General features: G+C 37.7%; 1 protein-coding gene across 2 annotated transcripts in view; it reads right to left on the bottom strand.

Moving 5' to 3' along the window:
* The window catches only part of Lingo2 (leucine rich repeat and Ig domain containing 2), a 1,024,105-nt gene that overhangs the window by 253,777 nt on the left and 747,462 nt on the right, over window positions 1-22,866 (bottom strand). For both annotated transcript variants that reach the window (XM_026786729.1, XM_026786730.1), the window contains exon 6: window positions 14,752-14,911. The gene's annotated coding sequence lies outside the window, so the exon portion shown is untranslated. The remainder of the gene's footprint in view (window positions 1-14,751; window positions 14,912-22,866) is intronic.

Genomic DNA, 22,866 nt, shown 5'->3' on the forward strand with positions numbered 1-22,866 from the left:
ATCTATCTATCTATCTATCTATCATCTATCTATCTATCTATCTATCTATCTATCTATCTATCTATCTATCTATCTTTTAGCTATTTATCTGCATGTATGTATAGATGTGTGTATGTGTGTGTGTATGTATGTAATATGCATAAGGGATATGTATTTGAGAATGGGACCATATTGAGATGGAATGTAGGGTCTTCTAAGTGCCAGGCAAGTGCAGTAGTACCCTTTAACTTCACCTCTGATTCTCCATGTTCTTTCTTCCACAAAACTTTATCCACATCGGTGATGTAAACAAGTGTTATATTGGGGACAATTTCGACCAGCTCATCAAATCAATCCCATTTCCTGTAAATATACAGGAAAAAAATATACATTATGTGTAATGGATCTTTATCTGTCCCTCCAGCCAGCTCCCAAATAAGGACATGGAGACTTCTTATTGTTATTATTGGCCTTAGCTTTGGTTTGTTTCTAACTAGCTCTTATAACTAAGATGAGCCCATTTCTATTAGGCTATGTGCTGCCAAGTGGCTTGTGACTTTTATCACTCCTCCTACTTGTACTGCTACCTGTGGGTCTGGTTGGTGACTCTCCCTTTCTTCTTGCCAGAGCTCTCTCAGTCTGGAAGTCCCACATTCACTTCTTGTCTAGCTATTTGCCACTTAACTTTTTATAAACCAATCACAGTGACATATCTTCACACAGTGTATTCAAATATCTTTCAACAAGTACAGGTTTTCTGCTGGCTTGGGTCCTTTCATTTATATTCTTTGCTCTTGAAAACTTCTCAGAGCCCTCTTTACTCCTTAAAATTTCAATGATTTGGAAGACCTCCTCAAAAAGATGCTGAGTAAATTGGTTTAGGTATAATCTTTGATTTCAACTATTCACATCACTCATGGCGTTATCTGTACTTATTTACTCCTATGTTTTAGAACTGAGCCTTTTTATGTGGTTCTATACTGTTTCTGCCCCAGATAGTAAGTTGTATTAAGACTGTGAAACAAATACAACAAACCTGGAAAAGCAACACACAGTGTCACAAAATAGAAGATTTTACTCTTGTTTGTAAGTGATTTTCTCAGGAAAGTTAGTGGAGTGAGAAAACAATTCAACTAATTTGAACACAAGGATAAGTGATGAAGAATGGACATTTGAAGATAATGCAAAAGTAATGTGCAAAAAAGACTAATTTATTCATGGGAAAGCATTTTTTGTTATATCTACATATCCCAAACGTCAACACAGACTGGAATATATTGTCAATATTATAATTCAGTGCCAAAATACACTTTATTCTAACAAGATATCTCAATATATTCAAAGGTATAATAAACACCCTAAGAATTACAACAAATACAAGCAAGGTAATAGGGAAACACAGATATGACAAGGATCCCAAAATATCATAGAGTCATTAATTTAAGGTCTTGTAAACAAGCTCAGGAATGACTGATGAGGTCATTGGATCATTTGGAGGTCATCTTTGCATGAATATTTTTTATATGCTTCCATTCAAATTCATTGCAGTTTTGACAAGACCTTTCTGCTCTTCTTTAGTGCTGAGGTGGAAAATGTTTGAATATAAGACATCGAGGTGACCTGGATGCATAGTAATGTCACTTAATCTGATATATGTCTAGTAGGAAACTCACATGCTGTGCTACCCATTTCCTTGATGGGTACAGTAGATACAATCCTGGAAGAAATGAACTATTTTTATTTATCTGAGGCAAGATGAGAAATTTCAATGTGCCATCTCTGAGCCTGGGTTTCTGCAGTGACTTTTCTGTCTTATAACGACAAATTAGTTAAGTTCCTCTAGTAGGTTCTCAGACATCACTAAATAATTATTCTCCAATCTGCTTCAGGTTATAATATCAAAAACTGCTATTTATTTCCTTATGTAACAACAACCACACCACTTATACACTTATACACTTATTGTATAACCAGCACTAAAACCAAACAACACAATCATCAGTACAGCTATGTTCAAAAATCCTTTTTTTAAATGAATTCCATTCAAATGTACAAACTCCTGAACCAAACTGCAAACTCTGAAAATGATGTGTTCTACTTAATTTAATTTCTTCTAAGCACACACAGTATGACCCAAAAAGAGGGAAGGTAAAAGCAGATACATGTACAACATGTGCTAATATTTCCGCATACCAAAGCACACTACACAGGATATGCTTTGCCAGCAGGAAGATAACTTTATTTTTACAAATTATTTATGCATACGGTTTCAGTGTCTTTGCAAGGAAGTTAATACTTTCAATGTTTCAATAGAGTGCTCAAATGTGAAGTTCAGTTCTTAAAATATGAAGGAAGTAAGTCCTTTAATCATCTAATGGCCCATTGACAAATCATTTCTATTGTGATGAATTCCATTTGCATACTCACTATCTTATCAAGTAATTAATTTATTTATCAATATAGAAATCAAAGGATTGCTAGATACTGTTAAGCATGTTTTCATTTACACAGTTAATGCCTCCACTTTCCAGGCACTTATTTAAAAGTGAGATAAAAATCAGTGTTTGATCTTAAGATACATAAGGTCTAATGGGGAAAGGAAAAATAACTTTGCATAGCAAATAGTATAGAAAAAAATGAAATCAGAATAGTTTTCGTTTCTCACTGCATGATAACATCCTATGAGCAAACAGCAGAAGTTATATTCATCTGATATAATCTAGAATTAAGTAGTTTGGATGTGTGGTTATCTTCTCTCCATGCCTCTGAGATACTCAGAGGTTTCTGGATTTCTGAATGTAAAATGCTTTCTTGAATCTGTAACTGTCTCCAAACAGGAAGCAACAAGCATATATTCAAGGGGAGCTGAATTTTCTATTGATCTTTATAACACACCCTTTGGGAAAACTGTAGTGAGCATCCTGGAGTCCTATGCAAATCAGAGTTCTGATTAAATTTCACAAAGCAGGCCAGACACAGACTTACCAGGGTAGAATATGATTACACTTGACACCTAGAGTGGTATTCAATGCAATTACTTTCTGATTAATTAAAAGCCATGGTTTGAAACAGATATTTCTAAGATACAAGTCATTCAGCATTAAATGAATTATGTGGCCAAGGGTGAGCTATAGGTCATAGCTCACAGGAGAGAGACAACTATCACTCATGGGAGAATGATGATGAGATTTCAAGAGAAACGAAATCGAATCGTGATTTACTGCCTTTCTCTAGATAGTAACGGTGGAAGTTCTCCAAATCCTGATTAAGAATTCTGTTTGATGAGAGATCAGATGGAGAAAAAAACATTACCTTTTCTACCAGAGAAGCATGCTATTATTATTTTGCTATATCTTCACACCTGGAAATAAATGCTAGTTTTCAAATAAAAAGTATTCAAAGTTAGCTTGCGCACTTTTCTGTGATAACTGTGCTCCCTTTCTTTATGCAATATCATATTTGCACATCTAAATTTCAATAACTATATCCTAGTGATATTCAGGATTAGGGTAGGAAACTATTAGGAAGCAGTGAGTCATTCAGTCCCAACTTCAGATATTTAAATTTACAATTTTCACTTTCTCAATGATGTGAAAAGCAAAGTGATATGAATTCAGTAGAAGAGAAATGATACTCAGAATGTTTTAGCATTTATTTATTGTGTGTGTGTGTGTGTGTGTGTGTGTGTGTGTGTGTGTGTAAAACAGAGAACAAATTATGGGAGTTGTTTCTCTCCTTTACCATGTGGATGGATTTTGGGAATTGAACTTAGGTCACAATTCTCAGAAGGAAGCATCTTTATCCATTAAACTATTTAGCTAGCCCAAGAGTTTTTGAGTTTGGATGCTTTCCCAGGGTATGAACACACAATACAGTACTCTGGAGATCCTTCGCAGCAGTAGATAGCTGCAACACCTACTTAGCCAGGTGACCACAAGAGGAAATACCCAATACTCTAGAGTGTACTGTTGCTAAGCTTTGATGTTCAACAGGAGAGGTATATGAAATACCTTAATAAAAACACTTAATACTTTCACCTTGCAATGATTTACTGGTACACATGCCCATTATAGGTAAAGGAACATCATATCAGCTATCAGAATTCTTGGTCAGGCATTCCTGCCTACCTTTTTCCCTTTCTGAAGTGTGTAACTATTTAACAGTGAAACTTATTTTGTTATATATTGCTGTGATGTTGGAGTTCCCTCTGTGTGCTGTGATTACCATTAATGAATAAAGAAACTGCCTTGGCCTGTTGATAGGGCAGACCTTAGGTAGGTGGGGAAGATGGAACTGAATGCTGGTAGGAAAAAGGCAGAGTCAAGGAGCCGCCATGGAGCCACCACTGCTGGAGGTAGTCATGCTGAAACTTTGCTGGTGGCCACGACCTCATGGTGATACACAGATGAATAGAAATGGATTAAATTAAGATGTAAGAGTTAGCCAATAAGAAGCTAGAGCCAATGGGTCAAGCAGTGATTTAATTAATACAGTTTCTGTGTTATTATTTGTGGGCTAGGTTAGCCGGGCAGCTGGGATGAAGAAGCGGGCCCTCCTCCTACATTGTTCTTATATATTCATATGGCTCACTTATTACAGGGTGTGAGAGTGTATTTGTGAATTCTGGGGGGAGGGTGTTCTCCTAGCTTCATACATGCACTTTTCGCCAATGAAATATATAACTTAACCTCAACTATGTACCCTTTTGCTTACAAGAAAACTTCCAAAAACTAGATAACTGCATTCCATTATTTATAGATTGCTTTAGTGACACCTATGGTGCTATGCATTATACTTTCATATTTTAGTTGCCAAGTAAGGACAACTGGCATGAAAGACCAGTGAAACCTTAGGTATACTTTATACTTCACTTAAGTCATAGGGTGATGAGAGCAAACTTGTTCACAGACATAACTCACATTGTAGATTTTTATTATTTATGGCTTTCAACTGTCTAGAAAGAGGGAACACATATGTGATACTGGCTATGTTAAATTCAAGTAGAATATATTAAAGAAAACACCCACACACTGAGACAATAAAGATATTCTATCGGGAACTCACCAAGGCCAGCTTGACTGGGTCTGAAAAAGCCTGGGATAAAACCGGACTCGCTGAACATAGAGGACAATGAGGACTACTGAGAACTCAAGAACAATGGCACTGGGTTTTGATCCTATTGCACGTACTGGCTTTGTGGGAGCCTAGGCAGTTTGGATGCTCAACTTACTAGACCTGGATGGAGGTGGGTGGTCCTTGGACTTCCCACAGGGCAGGGAACCCTGATTGCTCTTTGGGATGACGAGGGAGGGGGAGTTGGTTGCGGGAGGGAGAGGGAAATGGAAGGCGGTGGCAGGGAGGAGGCAGAAATCTTTAATAAATAAATAAATAAAAAACACACTGATCTTGAAAGCCTAGCTTAGTTTCAGTCAGTGAAATCATAAAATGCAATTAAAACAAAAATGTTTCTAACAGTTTTTTCAAACAAATTTAATTGCTCATATAAAATTCTGTGATTTTTATAGAGTCACATTTTGAGTCTCATTGATACCTCCTGCAGTATTTTCGGTAGAGGAGATGGAGTTGTGTTTCCAGGGCTGATCAATTAAATCATATTTGCCAGCCTACAATATTTCTACTTGACTTTCTAGAACTCACTGTTCTTTTCTCACATCCCATAATGGCATTTCAGTTAAGTAAAGACAACACGGAGATTAGGATTTGATTTCTACTCATCAAAATCTTTGAAGAATGGTATGAGTTAATCTTGAAATGACCGAGAAGAGAAGGCATATGTTCAATTATATGTGCCAGATATGAGATATAAATGTCCTGGGAAAGCAAAGATGAATCGGAACTGCAGCTTACCTTTGAGGACTCACTTTCTGGTGAGAGAAAGATGGGTAGTGGACACTGTTTTAGTGAAGAAAAAAGAGGAAATAAGAAGTTCATATCTCAGCAAGGGAGGACAAACAATGTGTAGGAACAGAGGCTAAAACTAAGAAAGATAAAAAGAAATTATGAGCCCCAAGAGATAAAATGTTTGATCATATAAACTTGCCATACTGCATTCAGATTTCAACACTTCATCCTTCAGGGCATGACAATGACTTTTAATGTGGGCTTTGAACAGATGATCAACAAATCTGAAGTCAGGGAGAGACATTAAAAAATCACGACTGGAAAGAATGTTTTCTCTGTCTCTGTCTTTGTCTCTGTCTGTCTGTCTGTCTCTTCCTACACACACACACACACACACACACACACACACACACACACACACACACACACACTTTATAAATCACTCTCTGTTGACTATAATTTTCTTAGATCCTTCCCTGTATAGAGACACATCCTGGTATCTGCTAGATAGGAAAATTAGTTTTAAAGGAGAAAACTACCAAATGAATCCAGGTGTTAAAATATGGTGTCCAAAATATGGGTGTGGCACGGTGCCCGAAGCTGGGGAAGAAGATGCAAATTACAAAAGAAATGTGAAAACCACACAGAGACAGCAAGGTTCTCAGATAGGCACGTTAAAAAAGAGTGACGATATTTCACTTTTGTCTATGTTAATTCTGAAATATTCATGAAATACCATAAAAAATATCAGCAATAGAATTTAGCTCATTTTAGGCTCCCCAAAACTGATACAATATATGGTATTGCTATACTGAGTGACCCAGCCTCTCCTTGGCTCCAGGAGCAACAGCATCTCTGCTGTAGTGGTAGCAACAGCAACAGAGACTGTGTTATTGTTGGAAGAGGGTGTGTACTTGAGGTCTATTATGAAGGCTTTCTGAAGGCATAATTTCCCATGGTTAGAACTGGCATATGCCAAGACATCATGACTTCATATAAAGTCTGAATAAAAATATAAGAGCGTTAAACCTGCAGCTTTTCACCCAAGCCTCATGGTCGCACTCTCCCGGTTGCCTCTCTTAACTCTAAACAGATATTTCTTCTGACAAATTTCCAAACTTCATTTAGACTTTCAGTTCAAATATATCCTACCCTTATCAATGACTGATCCCCTTTTAGCTATTCACTGAGTATATTACAATATGAATAGTTTGCAAAAGCTAAGCTTATTTGATTTAGGTTTTTTTGGAGCATATACGTATTTCCTAGTAACCAAACATTTCAATTGGTCTCTATACAATGGATTCAAAATTTGCATCTAGATTCTTTACCCGGACACGTCTTGACTTCCAAAATTTTTCGCCCAAATATATTCTTTTGTTCTGTACCTGCCTTTGAAAATAAATGCTCCCATAAAATCAAATGGACACAGCTTTTCTCTCCTAAACCACATTCTTTTCTACCTCTGCCCTAACTATATCCTTGTTAAGAAATCCCACAACTTCTTTGCTCTTCCTGTGATATATTACACTTGCATTAAGGTCAATCTGGGGGCCCCCAACCTTCACAAGATTTTACGGAAGTTTTGACCCAGTATCCTGAATCTGTTTAGCTGTGCTTTCTGCCCTGATCGACAGATTCAGTAATGCCTCTCTATAATGTTGCAAGTGCATTCAAATTGTTATTGGTATCATAAAGTACTTAAAAATAAGGTTGCTATTTAACATAAAACTTGTTTTGAGTCTATCTGTAAGAAAAATAGACAGTCTGAAGCTGTTACCCTCGGCCTGGAGTCTGTTCAACAAAGCTACATCAAATGTCTTGGTGCTCATGTTGCAGCTGACACAACTGGCTGTGGTTTGAGAATTAGCCTGTACCTGGACATATGAACTGCACCTTGAATATTGAATTTTATGATTAAGATTGTGTAAGTTGTGACACTGAGGTAGAAGGATTGCTGCAAATTCAATGTCAGCCTAGGTGTCATAGTAGATTCAAGACTAGTTTGTACTATATCTCCAGACTATGTCTCTGAAAAAATTATTATGAAAGTAGAGCTTCCCTTCTTAAGGGAATTTCTCCTGGAAATGAACTCAGTCTCTAAAAACTACTTAAAATGATTATCTCTCTGTGGTCAAAAGTAGAAAGGGAAGAAAACATTGGCGTGAATTATCTTTAACATAAAAGAAAATTTTAAGTTAATCAATTGCTTTCATATTTCAAGGGGGGGCATGCTACTGTAGTTGATGGTTGACTTATATTTTTTGTTTGTTTGCTTGCTTTTTTTTTGAGACAGGCTTTTTCTGTAGCTTTGGAGCCTGTCCTGGAACTTACTTGGTAGACCAGGCTGGCCTCAAACTCACAGAGATATGCCTGTCTCTAACTTCAGAGTGCTGGGATTAAAGGCATGCACCATTATCACCTGGCTGTTTGGCTTAGATTTAAACACAGGAAGCCCATAGCAAAACATGTTGGTATGTCTACAGGTGGAGCTGTAGATGAAAGATAAGAGGTACTGGAGGGGGCGGGGAGAAGAGAAGGAAAGTGAGGAGGAAAGGGAGAGGCAAGTTAATGACAGCAGCAGAAGAGAAAGTGTATCTGGCCAGTTCACAATACAAACACAGATGATGGTCGGCAGTGCCATCAGCAAACATTTGGTGAGAATCACTGTGCATTGCATTCCTAGTAATAATGGACCTTCCCACAAAATAAGCACCAGAAACCTGTTTTGCAAAGCAAAACCCTTCAAAGCAAAGCCCTGCACACACACACACACACACACACACACACACACACACACACACACAGAGAGAGAGAGAGAGAGAGAGAGAGAGAGAGAGAGAGAGAGAGAGAGAGAGAGAGAGAGAGAGATACGTAAATACACACAGAAGTAGAAGCAGAAAGGTACACGGCATTATATCAATTTATCATGTAAAAAAGTGAACTGTAAGCACATATATTGGAAAACAGATTGGATTGTTAGTTTAAAACCAGAGGACCAAAATGTTATGAAAACCTCATAGGTTTTTTTATAAAGACCAGATCTTTGGAGAATAATCCTATATGTTAGCTGTGTGCCTTTGTAATGTATTATCATATTTTGGAGCTTCTTGTTGCAAAGGGGCTATAACTATGCCTCATTGCAGGGCAAATATAGATTTACACAGAACTAATATTTAATATTTGGTGTTTATTATTATTATTTGATTACCACATTAGAGTCAATGGAAAGAGACATGATTTATTTAGTCTGGTTATTGTCCCCTCCATATTTCTGCAGACGAGACTTTATAAAGATTCTCAGCAGCCATATGGCAATTTCTCATTAAACCTCAATGAATAAATCCTTTCTAATAAAATGCTCAATTTTCTCACTCAGCAATTTCCTACCCCTTGGTCCAAAAGCTTTTGCACATATTTTATCAGACTGTTTGCCCCTAGCATGGCTGCTTGGTTTTAAATCCCTTCAACACTACCCCCTTTTCACAAGCATGGCCAGTTCTTCATGAGTACCAGCTCCTTCTGCCCTCAGGACTGTAACATAAGCTTCTAAGGGAAGATGGGTGACTCTCCAGTGTTGGTTTGTCATGGACACCCATTTTTTTCCAATCCTAGAAGGTCCATTGATTCAGGTTTTGTTAATTCACTCTTCACCTCCGCAAACCATTCTGATCTACAGTCTCCTGCATCACCTCCTTGGTAATGTAACTATGTTCATTAAGAAGATTGGAGCTGCATACTACCAAAGGTCTCCAATGCTCTGGCAAGTTATTCAGTCATTTATCTTAGATTTATCTCTATTGTTCTCCTAGTACTGTCTTAACTGACATATGAAATTAATCATGAAACTATTTTTAAAGTGTTATTTGACTATGATGAATGCAGTTTTAATTCTAATTTTTCATTTCAAATTTATTAACAGTTGTCTTCTGTATTTAGTTAAAAAAACAACCAGAGGACTGTTGATAGATTTGGGCTTAATTGAAATCAGAGACTCCAAATGCTGTCTCTATGTACATACATTAGACTTATATTTCTGGATCAGAGAATTGTGGAACAGGCCCATAAGTTGTGCTGTTACTACGTGAACACATCATTTAGATGGTTTCAATGTGTTTTATTGACTCTAAACACTAATTTGGTAAGAAAAAGCATTTGTGTAATCTCTAATTGTAAAGAAAATGATACTACAATCCCTCAGAAATATGCTTATAATATGAATAGTAATAGGTTGTTAAACAAAACACTCCCTCAAAGCCATAACCATAACCATGATTTACAAAACTACTACCATCTTCAATAGGAAGTTTACAGAACTCAACAAAGATTTCTTTAAAGAACCCAGAAATTAAAAGTGAACAGTAACAATGACTACGAAACAAAACAACGACGACAAACACTTAGCTAAGCCTTTACAACACGGAGTAAACCCTTGACCATTTTATTTACTTCCAGATACAAGAGGAAAAATATCCCTGCCAACCAACAAAGGAGACATATGTTGTCTACTGTTAAAACAAAACAAAAACAACAATAAAAATCAGGCTTTGAACATTCCTTCAGTCAGTCCGTCATTGGGCACAGCCAGTGCATAGATATGTGACTCTGGAATTAGGCATTAAGGAAGAGGGTTATAGGATTTTAGCCTTGAGGCTCTGCATTTCAAGGAATAAGACCAATATTTCCACAACTGTATGTTTAGAGGAAAGCTGCTAGATTTTACCAGGACTGTCTGTCAAAGAACACACCTAAAAATAGATACACAAATACCGGTATAGTTGAGAGGAGATTTGCAGCTATGGTAATTTCCAATTAAATAACTGGAGTAAAGGTGATGTTGCAAGGTTTGAAGTTCCTCTGCTGGAGGTGTTAATGCGCCCTGGCTCACTGAGGATCGCACAAAGGAAGGATAGACTGGTAGTGACCTTTCTGTGCTGTGTATTTTCACTGTTCTTTCCCCACGACTTCCACAGTGTTCCTGTGTTCCCTATTATTTTCACCAAACGCTCAGTGTGGTAGGGAGGATGTGATGGTTTCAGCAGAATTACTTAATTGGGTTTAAGTAAGCAGTACATGCTAAGTAGAGTAGGTTTGCTTTCTGGCCATAAAAATGTGCCTGCCGTGCATGCGGGACTCCTGAGGAACGAAGCACAGTGATGGATGTGATGATAAAATGATGAAGGAAGGGATAAAGCCTGAGAGATAAAAGTCTCAAAGGGAAAATAAAGTAGGTAGCAGCTGCCCCCATCTTAATTGAAGCATAAATTTCAGGCGGAGGAGCTGAGGTTAAATTTGAAGCACATACTCAGAGTTTGTGTGCTTCTGCGCATTGGTGCCCATGAGTGTGATGAAAGCAAGACAGTCAAAATCCCTGCTTTTTTTGGGAAGCATCTTAAAATTATTCCTAAACATGTTAAAGTTGGAGATGTAGGACTATATCAACTTTCACAGAAAGACATTCATTTAGTTTGCAATTATCAGAATAGGGGAGCACTGGTAACAAGGCATGTTTTAGCTGCTGTGATGCAGTCGGTTATTACATACACAGTTTCTACAGTGAAGGACTTGAACATCCTTTGTTTTCCTCTCTACACACAGCTTTCATGCCTCCATTCTACCCTCTGCCAGAATATATTTGAAAGTGTCAGTTGGGTTGTATTCATTTATATTTTATTTTTACCATACATACAAATGCCTTAAGCCCAGCCACGACCTATGTGTTGTCTTCCCTCTCGTCCTGTGCTCCAGGGTCGTGTGTTCATTCTTCAGACATGATGATCATTTTAACACTAGATTGAGATTGCCAGACTGCTGTGATTTCACGATTATTTGTCACCCATTATTCTTTCCACTCTTTAGTAAGGTGGCCAACATGACTTTTCTATTTTAAAACCTTTTAACAACCCTGTATGTTCAAAACCGTGCTGTGGGATCAACTTCTGTACACTGTGAAGATGTATCTTTGCCAAGGCATCTTCTGATTGGTTTAATAAAGAACTGGAAGGCCAATAGCTAGACAGGAGTAAATAGGTGGGACTTCTGGGGCATGGAAGGAACTCAGGGTGACTCTAGTCTTGTGAGGGATGCCAGCGAAACTTGGAGCTAGTCAGACATACAGAATAGGAGAGAGGTAAAAGTCACGTCGTAAAATTTAGATTAATAAAAAAGATTAGTTTAAATTATAAGCGTTAATTGGGAACAAGCTCAAGCTAAAGACGAAGCTTTTGTAATTAATAAGTCTCCATGTCATTACTGATAATCAACAAGAAAGTCTAACTACACAATCTAGATCAATGTATGGACAAACATTTCACTAACTGTTTTAACATAGTTTTTTAAAATGAGCTTTTCGCATGCCTGATGTATTTTGGTATGCTTGTCTCTCTGTCTACTTTTCGAGAAATAAACTACTTGATGGAACTACAAGAGAGGGTTATTAATTTATTCTGGATACATATTGTTGTACATGGGTTAGGCATTTGAGGAATGTTTGGAGGACATATACATATACAGGAAGCATTTAAGTTCATGCTAGATCAACTGCCCCACTCAACTTTGAAGATTATATGTCAGAAGGCCTCAGCATGTGAGGAAATGCACAGAGCACAGGACAGATGCACTGCATACAGAGGGAACCCAAATGTCTTTCATGGTCTGCCTTGGAGATTCCATATCCCATCACATGCGGTAAACTGTTATTGGAAGTCATTTGGAAAACAATCTCACCTTTCATATCCTCTCCTTAGAGCGTAATAAGCTGCCTATGCTCAAACATATATGCTGTAGGAAATCCTACAGCCAGTAGCCTTTGTTACCTGCCCACTTGGGCGTGGCCTCTTCTCCTATTTATGCTGATGTAAAGCACATGGCTGCTCTCTTTTCCAGCTGTGGAATTCGGTTGCTGTTCTCTGTTCCGGCAGAGGAACAGTAATATAGAGATCCATATTGTAATATATAGATTCATATAGTAATAGATTCATACAGTAATGTAATCCTCAGTTAGGCATACCTTTCCTTTAAGAGTGCTTTAAGGAAGAAAAATTGCTTCTAAGCTTACAAATCAAGCAAAATCTCATGACTTTGTTATAAACATTTTAGAATTAGACCTTGGAAACCTTGACTCCCCTCACACGTTTTGACATCCTGACAACATTTTTCCCTCTTTCCTCTCTGCCCAGTTCCTCCTCACCACCTCCCCTTGACTCCCCCATCCACTCTGCTCTTTTTCTACTCAGAAAAGGGCAGGCTTTCCATGGATATCAGCAAAGCACAGAATATCAAGGTGCAGTAAGAAAAGGCCCCTTCCCCCCCCCCCGCCCATTCTGAGCATTAGGAGTTCCACAAGAGGGCCCAGCTACAAAACTGTAACATATATGCAGAGGGCCTAGGTCAGTTCCATGCAGGCTCCCCCATAGTTGATTCAGTCTCTGTGATCCCCTATGAGTCCAAGTTAATTGGCTGTACAGGTTTTCTAATGGTGTTCTTGACCCCTCTGGCTCCTAGAAAATCTTAGAAAGAATCATTCAGAGCGAGGTAAGCCAAACCCAGAAAGATGACCATGATTGATGCCTCAACCAATTGTCACTAGAGAGGCTTCATCCAGCAATGAATAGAAAGAGATGCAGAAAAGACAGAACTCAGACACTTTTTACGTAGTAAGCCGTGCCACAATGAAATCAGGTAACCGCCATTCAGACAGCTGAAAACAAAATGACTATAATATTAATGCAAATGATTAAACTGCAATGTGTGTATTTTCTGCTCCTTGTAAAAATAGTTAATTCGCACTGAAAATGTGTTTTAGAGGATACCTATAAACTCTATTTTCATACACTACTGTGAAAGTGTTATCCCTGTCTGCTGTAACTAACAACATTTACTTCAAAGGACTGTGAGAGGGGAGGCTGCTTCCTTATAATGCTTGGATCAAATTGCTTACTGCACCTCTTCCCACAAAAAAATACTTTTGCAACTCAGAAACGAAATATCCTCCAGAACGAAAGTAAACTTTACAAATAACAGTGATCTCTCCCTTTGTGGAAAGATAATGACTAATTGGATTATTACATGAGTATTTTTCTTGAAAATAAACAATTTTATTTCCCTTTCAATATTCTCCTTTACAACTTTGAAGTTTTGTTATGAATTCTTATTTGTTGAAAATGCTAAAACAAGCACAATTTGATAATTCTCACTTTGTATTCATCAAAAGCAAGCTTAAAAACCAGAGAGTCTAACATGTAAGCATTACAATAAAAGCTAAGTAAATCATGGGTAATAATTAGCGGTGTCCAGAGTTAAACCCAAAAATTAGCTAAGATTTGAATGAGCTTCTTGGATATTTTTGAAGCAATCCAATCTGAGTATGCATCATCATTTTAGGTACTATATGAATAAAAGTCAGAACAATAAATATCTTCAAAGAAATAAAAGCAAGAATGATGATATAATTTTCTGAATTGAAGCAAGCATAAATAATGTTTATAGAATCACATAACGTGAAATCATATTCATGTTTCTACGTTGTATATAATATGAATATGTCAAGTCAACACTTTCCCTCCTGCACCCTCAGAAATATGATTGCTGATGTCATTAGAGTTCAGAATAACTACTCACAGAGGAAATATATGTCACCTACAAGTTTTGACTATTACATTAAACTAAAATCTAGAGTATATTTGAGCATGCTTAATGGACACCTTACAACAGCTCCTTGCTTCCCTTGAGTGAAAAAGTCTCAATTCTGACTGTATACATTGTGAAGCAAAGAAGTCCCATTCTTCAACAACCTCTTCAGTGGACTTAGAAAACAAATTGCAAAGCTATACATTATTCAGTACCTCCTGGAAGCATACCAAAGCCCTTGGAGCAAGTGATGTACTAGCAGATGTCTGCCTCACACCTTACCTGGTTTGCTCTTTTTTAAAAATCCAACCCCTGCTGTCTACCACACAAAGCTCATGGCCATTGGGTGAAATCCAAACCGAGTAGTTGATCATGGTACTTCCAGCGTGTCACAGGTAGCAGCTTCTCTCAAAGTCCCACAAGCCAGTTTCTTGAAACATGCCTGGAACAAAAGAGACATTTCTTCATTAAAATTGAAAAATGGTGAGCCACATCTTAGGACCGGGGGCATTCGCTACTCAGTCAACAAGGGAATCATAAAGTAGTGTGTAAGGGACTATAAATGCCACTCAGGATACGGAGAAACACAAAGCTGGAAGGCTGAAGTGTGTGCTTTTCAAGAGGTGTACATGCAGAGCACATTTTCCTTTCCATGCTTTCATTGACCTATTCAGGCTACAAGTATTAATCAATGCCATTAATATTAAAACCCATTCATATTATTAAATATATCTTAACCTTCATGTAACTGACCACCTCCAGTACTCGGAGTATTTTCTGACTTCGCCCATAATACTTTCAGGTAATTGAGCATTGAGAGACCACAGAGAAAAACCCTCTAGCGGCAACAGCAGAATTTACATGATGATATGGACCAAATATAGTATATTTTGTGAGTTCTCTTATTCCACATAAAGTCAGCATTTCTAGTAGAAAAACTAGGTCACCATTTAAACAAAATGTGTGATAGAGACTCTTGAGTGGAAAATATGAAATATTATTGTAAATTTAGTAGCCCCTACTATCCATGTTAAGATATAGATGACAATATAAGAAAGAGAATGAACATCCTGGAGTCAGCATCTCTACAAAAAGGGATGGCTGGATCCTAAGAAAGTAATCATATAACTGTTTGGGAGCAAGCAATCACATATTTAATGATCCAATCGCTAAAGTCTGATGCCTAAATACATAAATAAATGTATGATTAATTTCAGAGACAGAAATTGGGGTTCAATTTTAAGACCCGAAAAGCAAAGCATCCAGGCTCTGGCTCTTACCTCTACCTTAGTCTGAAGATGGCAATCCTGCCTTTAAGTTAATTTCAGAGTGAGACTGAGATCTGTCTCCTCTCATTTTCTAGTCCTCTCTAGTGCTATAGAGATTTGCATTAGTATGGATCTTGGTCTATTGATACAAATTTATGGTTGATATATATATATATATATATATATATATTATATTTCTTATCTTGATTAAGGTATTGTGTTTGTCCAGCTCATTTAAAAATGTAAGGCATAATTAAGAAATATAGGTAAATAGAGAGTCATCTATAATAGTCAAACTTGTAGTCATGTTAGTTAGATTTTCTAGATGTACAGAGATGTATTTCAGATGGATGGGTATTCTTCAAATCTTTCAAACTACAGAATATGGCATTTAAAGTGTTTTAAGAATTTAGGACTTTTCATGACAGTGAGACACATCTGTTCCTGGCAGCACCAATTACTTCAAGAGAAAGATGGGCATCGAAGATGCTCCTTTATGGAGTTGGTTAGTCATTTGGGCAAGAAACTGCTCTTGCCTGGACTGATTGATGAACTGGACATGCAGGACCCACAGAAAAATGACTGCTGAACTTTCCTAAAGGTGAGACTATCCTTCAGGGTTCCTACTTCATAAAAGAGTTTGCCAGACATTCTGCAGGACACAGAAAATAGTGACTGACAAACTGCCAATATAGATGGAACTGTCTTTGAAATTTCCTGCTTCATGAAAAAGTCTGGGATATTATGGGCCTGTAGGCTAAAGATGGGTGTCTCAACAGTACAGAAGGACTTTGGATGACTGTCCAGGTAGCAAGATGTCTATGTCAATTCTAGAGTTTTGGAAATTGTTTACAATGTACTTTCTGTTTACTTGGATAATATATTCTTCTGGATTCTCTGATGGAGTTGAAGGATTTATAGTTATAGTTATAGTTTTCCATAGTTATGATAAAAGATAAAGTAGATATAAATATTGTAACTGTAATTCTTTTATTTTTATTTTTTTGGTTTTTCGAGACAGGGTTTCTCTGTGGTTTTGGAGCCTGTCCTGGAACTAGCTCTTGTAGACCAGGCTGGTCTTGTAATTCTTTTTAGTACCTGTTTTGTTATCTGTAATTTTACTATGTTAAAGTTAAAACCTTACTTTTCATTTAAACAGAAAAGGGGAAGTGATGTGGGATTCCCCTCTGTATGCTGTGAATACCATTGGTAAATAAAGAAACTGTCTTGGCTTGTGATAGAGCAAATAAGTGGAGATAGGCAGGGAAAACTAAACTGAATGCTGGGAGAAAGGAGACAGAGTGAGGGAGAATTCATCGAGCTGCTGCAAGAGACAGACATGTTGAAACTTTGCTGGTAGGCCACAACCTCATAATGATGCACAGATTAATGGAAATGGTTTAAATTAAGATGTAAGAGTTAGCCAATAAGAGGCTAGAGATAATGGGCCAAGCAGTGAATTAAATAATATAGTTTCTGTGTGATTATTTTGCGGCTGAGCAGTCAAGAACCAACAAGCGGCCTCTCTCTCTCCTTACTACACTCTAGTCTGAGTATTAAAGGCATGCACCACTAATGCCTGGTTTCTATGGTAAACTAGTATGCTATTGGGATTAAAGGTTTATTTTATTGTGGTTACTGGAATTAAAATTGTATGCCATTACTGTCTCATTTCTAAGGCTGGCCAGTGTGGCTGTTTTACTTTTCCCGATACTCAGAGAAGCTTTGTTTATTAAAATGCAAATGGAATGCCAGTACAAAAGTACATATAGATACATATGTTGTTTAAACTTTACTAATATTTCTGACATCCATTGATGGACAAAATTCTTAAGCACAATCACCAGTATTTCTATGCTGATCCCCGCCACACAAACTGAGTTCAATAGGAATGCAGAAAGGTACTGATAGAAATGACTACTTGGTAGTCTTCTGAGAAGAATCTCTACAAACTTTCTAAAAAAACAAAGCCTATAACAACCATATCTACCTCTCACCTGTCTATCTATCTATCTATCTATCTATCTATCTATCTATCTATCTATCTATCTATCTATCTATCTATCTATCTATCTAATTTTTCTTTTCTTATTAATTCTACATAGAGACTCCTTTGAATAATTAGTTTTGAATGCTAATGCACACAGGTGTACAACCTGATTCACCTGTAGGTAGAACTTTAATTATTCCCAGAAGGTCACACGGAAACTTCATTCAAAGTCTCAATAGCGAGACAGTGACTGTCCCATTTCAGCAAGGATTGCAAGAGAACAAGGGTTCAAAGTCCAGTACAATTCATGCCTCATTAAAATACAATATTTCAAAATATGTTTTAGACAAAGTTATGCATATGGACAATAAATGTTCAAGCTGCAGTTTAAAACAGGTGTTTTATCTTGATACTGACTGACACACCCACATCCACACATCCACCCACCCACACACACATGGTTTGAATTCCGAATCTGCACATCCAAGCTCTGGTATTTATTAACCTACAACCTTAGTTAGGTTGTAGATGCAAATTATTTCTACTTATACCACCTATCTCTACTTAGATGCTTTGAGAATGCTCATAAAATGATCAAAGAAATTATTGTATAACAGAAACTAATGTCCATAAGTGTCACTCTTCTTAGTTTCTTGACGGTCATGTGAAATATTGAAGAAGCCATATTCTCATGGACAGATAACAGTAACGCATTTGTAAGTATAATTTTCAAGCTACAAAAATGGTTTTGAAGTGAGAAATTTCCAAGAGCTACCTGCTTTAAAAGCAGCCATCTGTGACTTGGTACCGATTCTCACATGTTGGCACAGTGTCTTGTTACAAAACGATAAAAATAACATAATTTACTTTTAATGCTGATTTATTTTCTTTTTAAAATGCATATTGTTTATCAGTTTTCAGAACGGAATGTTTTCAAAGCTCCCGTTTTATTGAATATTGGTTATTGATTTATTCAATATTATCCCTGCTTTATACTTTATATTGAAAATAGATCTTTTACAAAATATATTCTAGTCAGTTTTTCCTCTGACATTTCCTCCAATATCCTCACCATCACCATACCCATCAAAATCCACACCCTTTCTTAGTCTCTCTCATTAGAAAATAAACAGGCTTATAAAAATAAAATAAATAGCCAGGCAGTGGTGGCACACACCTTTTATTTCAGCATCAGGAGGCAAGGCAGGCAGATCTCTGAGTTCGAGGCTAACCTGATCTGCAGAGCCAGTTCCAGGATAGCCAATGCTACATACAGAAACCCTGTCTCAAAAAAAATTAAAAAAAAATAAAAAGGAAATGAAGAAAAATAAAAACAAACACACCAGATTAGGACAAAACAAATAATTAAGGGTGGGGGAACAAAGAAAAAATGATGTCATATTCCCCTCTGTATGCTGCTGTGATTATGTTTTATTGCCTTTGGTTAATAAAGAAGCTGCTTTCGGCTAATGGATTAACAGAGTAAAGCCAGGTGGAAAATCCAAACAGAGATGTGGAGAGAGAGAGTAGCTGGTGTTTAGAAGACACCAATGGTCTCACGGGGGAGGAAGATGCTCACGTTCCTGTACTGGTAAACCATGAGCTTCATGGTAAAATATAAAATAATAAAAATGGGTTAATTTAAGATGTAAGAGCTAGCTAAAATTATGCTTCAGCTATTGGTCAAACAGTATTACAATGACTATTGTTTCTGTGTTGTTATTTTAATTCTGGGGGTCCAGGAAATGAATGAGCAGTCTCCACCTACAGAAAAGTTCAAGAAACACATGCAGAAAATAGAGATACACACATTTGCATACAGAAATCCTCATAAAGATAAAATTGGAAATCATGATAGAAAAGCAAAAGACCTATAAGGTAAAAAAAAAGTACATGAGACAAAATACCTCCAAAAATACAATTGTGGAACCATCCTCACCTGAACATTGAACCTGCCCCTATGTGTAGCTTGTATACACAGTGAAACTCCATATCTCCATCGGAGAAAACTAATTTTTCCTTTACAAGTGTTTATTAATTGAGATAGTTTGGATTTTGAATGGGAGCTTGTGTCCCCCTCTCCTCTCAGCACGGGGACCCATCTTCCTCAGAACATTATATGCCCCACACAGGATGCCCAGAGTTTCTGTGAGTTCTATACTGTGTTTAGAAGGTCCTGTTTTCTTGTCCTCACCTCTTCTGGCTCTTACAATCTTTCCTCCTTCTCTTCCACAGGGCTCCATGAGCCCCATGGGAGGAGATTTGACAGCCCGTTAAAGCCTGAGTGTGACAGGGTCTGTCTCTCTCCGTACATTGTCCAGCTGCAGATCTCTGCATTTGTTTTCTATCTCCTACAGGAGGGAGCTTCTCTGATGATAACTGAGCAAGACGCTGATGTTTGAGTATAGCAGAATGTTGTCAGGAGTCATTTTGTTGCTAAGTTCCTTTAGCAGAACAGTAGTATTTGGTTTTCTTAGGCCCATGGCATTTCTAGTCTCAGGTTCTTGGCCACTTGAGCAGAGTTAGACACCGTTTCCTTTTCATGGAGTAGGTCTTAAATACAATTATAGGATTGGTTACCTGCACAATTTTCATGCCACTATTGCACAAGAACATCTTGCAGGCAGATAACCATTGTCGATCCAAATGTTTGTTGCTATGCTAGTGTTTACCTTTCTCCTCTGGCAGCATGCACAATACCTTTCAGTGTCATGAACACTGGTCAGAATGGTGAAGGTTCCAGGTTGGCACCAGCTCAACCTCATGTTCATTTGAATAATATATGTGCTGTATTCAGCAATAGGTATTTATAATCAGTTTGTGGAGAGCAACCAATAGCTTTGACAATATCCTGGGTTGTTTGGGGATTTCCATGAGTCCCCTTTGGCCAAAACCCAATTAGATGTAACCAATTATCAGTATTGGAAGTTTCATTTGGTGGTGAGAGATGTCTTGCTGGAGCTTTGTCTCCTCCATTATTTGGTGATTCCATTTAAATGTATTTTATATATGTATATATTTTTAGAAGCTTTTACTGTTGTAGTTTTACAAACAACCCCACAATTGACCCTCAGTTCTAAATGTCCATCCCTGCATTTCCTCCCTTACCCCCATCTTCCTCCCTCTCCATTTAATCCTCTTCTTCTAGTCTCCCCTACTCCATCCATAACTATATACTCCATTTTCACTTCCTCTCAAGAGTCTTCTTTTCGCCTTAATACCCTAATCTATACATAACTGATGTGGGAGTGTCATATATCAATCTGTTGATTTCATTGGTTAAGCAATAAAGAAACGGCTTGGCCCTGATAGGTTAAAACATAGGTGGGAGGAGTAAACAGAACAGAATGCTGGGAGGAAGAGGAAGTGAGCTCAGATTCGACAGCTCTGCTCTCTGGAGCAGAGACGCCATGCTCCCCTCTCCCGGGCAGACGCAATTCAGCTCCGACCCAGGATGGACATAGGCTAGAATCTTCCCGGTAAGCACACCTTGGGGTGCTACACACATGATTGGAAATGGGCTAGTCCAGGTGCGAGAGTTAGCCAAGAAGAGGGTAGATATAATGGGCCAAGCAGTGTTTAAAAGAATGCAGTGTCTGTGTAATTATTTCGGGGCATAAGCTAGCAGGCGGCCAGGGTGCTGGGGACGCAGCCCTGCCGCTCCTATTACTACACCTAACCTCTGTGGGCATATAGATTATAGCCTGCTAATAAAAAATAATGTGAGATCTCTCCATATCTTTTTTATGTAAGTAAGCACTTAGTGCTATGAACTGGCTTCTCAGAACTGAGTATTCAAACATATAGTCAAAAAAGGCATTCTCATTCAATACACCACATACTGTGCCTGGGGAGGGTTAAATAGCAGGAGATGGGGAGGCAAATAACACTAAGGATTTTGGAAAAGTCATAGGAAAACATGATCATACAAGTTTATTTTTAAAAATAAATATGTTCATGTACATGCACATATATGCATATATACACACAGAGACAGAAACTGATAGACAGACAGACCAACCAAATAACTGGCACAGACAAACAGACAGAGGGACACAATCACATATTAATGGAGCTATGCTATGTGGAGTGATGCTGCCTCCCTCAGGAACTAAAAGTTATTCACTTTCTATCAAAAACCCCAATGCCAAATATGGGAAACCTCCCTAGAATTATTGATCGGGGGATACAAGAAGCTTCAAAATCAATATAGGATATTGTTATTCCTCTTGGTTGACTTCCAAAATGTGAAGATAAAACCTTCTTGTTGAAGATACATACAGTTCAGACTCAGGACTTGGAGGAGCTGAACCAGCGCTTATATGAAAGCCTCCTCCCTAAGGACTAGCTCTAATAGCATCTAAAGGTACAACACAGGCTGCCTAGGGAAGGAGAAATTAGCAGTCCTACCATTGGGGTAAAGTCTACAAACTACAATGAACGGCCTCACAAAGCATCTGAGTAGTGCCACAGTGGTACTTTAATGTTGGAAATAACAAATTGGATTTAAGGATTACTCAATAGGAGGAAATTCATGCTGGTACTAGAAACCAAGCAAATTACCCATGGTTGGAGTGGCCATGAACCTGAGAGAAAAACCTACTACTGCCATTTTCTGAAGCCAACAGTTTCTAACTGTCTTCTATTTTAAATACTTATACCTACAGATGAATGTATCTCTTACTCCTCATCAAAGAAGCATCTTTTTTTTCTACAGATAGAGACTTACAGAGATCTAGAACTTATAAAAATGTAGAGAATAAACGACTTGGGAAGTCCAGCTCCAACTGGTTGCATATGAAATGCAAGCCCTGTACCCTGGACTCAGGGAAAACTGACAACAATATGAAGGAGATGTTGTAAGAGCCAGATGACCATGATGACTGAGGCTAGGTGGTCTTCCCTTGATATGACAGGGAAAATACACCCATGATGTCTTAAAAATGTGGTTGTCTCAACATGACCAGCATAGTCAAGGCACTGTTTGACATGCCAAAGTCAATAGGGAAAAATTCACATGGACTCATCCTTAGATAAAGACCTACAGGTGGCCAAGGCTGCTGAGAGTCAGATTTCTAGAAAGATAAATTAAATTTCAAATAATCTTGATTTAAATATTTTAATGAATTTTTAGCTTTA

Source organism: Microtus ochrogaster, linkage group LG5 (genome assembly GCF_000317375.1).
Source record: "Microtus ochrogaster isolate Prairie Vole_2 linkage group LG5, MicOch1.0, whole genome shotgun sequence".
In the NCBI taxonomy this organism is placed as follows: Eukaryota; Metazoa; Chordata; class Mammalia; order Rodentia; family Cricetidae; genus Microtus; species Microtus ochrogaster.